Below are 1,505 nucleotides of genomic sequence, written 5' to 3' on the forward strand. Positions count from 1 at the left end.
TTGCCGGGCGGTGGTATTAATAATGTTAGTTGTAGTTTACCCAAATTTAAGCAAACTGTTCATTATTTTGTCTTACATAAAAAAAATTATTTATTTTGACTGCTTAGCTTGAAAAGCTATCCCTTCTGGCTGCAAAAACTCTACCTCAATACCAGCAGCAAAAAACAAAAAACCAAGCTTATCTCAAAAATTAAATATCAAAATAAAAAAGAAAATTCAACCTTATCAAACGGGGAAGTCATGTGCTTGTATCCCCCACCCCAACCCAGGCCACCATCACAGACTATATAAGCAGGTAGCGAAGCAAGTCCATGAAATCAAAAACTCTCCTACATGCATACAAAATTATTGTTACTTAGGAAGGCTTCCAGCTAAACTGAAATGGGAGTTGAGTCCTGCAAAAACTTTTAGGAATGGGTGGGTTGGTAAGCTTTTTTTATACTCCGTTGTTCCTTTAGCCTACCAACTCCACCCATTCCTGTGGGTTTTCCGGCTTCTCTCCCTTTTCTCTCGCTGCACTTTCGCCGGCAACTGTTATTCAACGGAACTTTATATAAATAGCTGGATTTATTGTATATAATTGCATGTTACGTTATATATGGATCGAACATGCACTTGCTAATTATAATGATAATACGAGTACCATCTTTAATTTAAGAGGTTGCATAGACAGCCATTTAAGTTAATTATAATGATAATACTCATATTCAATCTCAACATACATGATCCTTTTCACTTTATATGATAGTACTTTAATTAATCGGAATATTGGATCTTTTTATTTTACCATTAATAATATGTTACAGTTATGAAAAACGTCAAGATATGTTCCAAGTCATCATTTATAGGATACTTCTAGTATGTATATACGTGCCAACAAGTCTCTTTTTTTTACCGTCCTCAATGAATGAAATATCAACAATATTAATCGTAATTCTTGTTTGCGTAATTTCAATTAATTTGCTGGTGAAATTTTTGATAGGTTGTGCAGAGTATGTAGGAGGTGAAGCCATGCATGATTTGGATGGCGTTACTATCTAGGAAGATCGGAGTACGTGACAAGAACGCATAGTGTATCAGTCTAACGCGTAGAGAATATCAACCGACACCTATAACGGATACAACACCTGGAATCAATAGAAACTATATAGACTTTCCCATTGGTTGAGGCACATTAATTGTAGCCTATAAATAGTCGAACCTTATTACTTATAACACATTCTGATTCTCAAAGAATACAATACATTCTCGTCACTTGCTCCTCAAAAAATATATTTCTTTATTTACTTGCTTCCGTATTGCTACCAAAGAATTGCTCCCTCTCTCATAACACTATCACGATATTAAGAGCTCATATATTAGATCTGTCCTTGCTTATTTGCTTTTCATTGTTATTTGCTCAATATGTTTTTATTGCTTTATTAACTAAATCGAAAATCAACTCATTGGTAAATGAATCTAACATTTTAGTTAAAACACGTGTTATTGACCTCGTACAAATTTAT

General features: G+C 34.0%; 1 long non-coding RNA gene across 1 annotated transcript; it reads left to right on the forward strand.

The window, feature by feature from the left end:
- On the forward strand, positions 1 to 1,254 carry LOC124897187. The gene is made up of 2 exons (XR_007053863.1): positions 1 to 425; positions 983 to 1,254. It is a non-coding gene; the product is annotated as an uncharacterized LOC124897187 (long non-coding RNA).
- Positions 1,255 to 1,505: the final 251 nt, after the last annotated feature.

This window comes from Capsicum annuum, chromosome 3 (assembly GCF_002878395.1).
Source record: "Capsicum annuum cultivar UCD-10X-F1 chromosome 3, UCD10Xv1.1, whole genome shotgun sequence".
Lineage (NCBI taxonomy): Eukaryota > Viridiplantae > Streptophyta > Magnoliopsida > Solanales > Solanaceae > Capsicum > Capsicum annuum.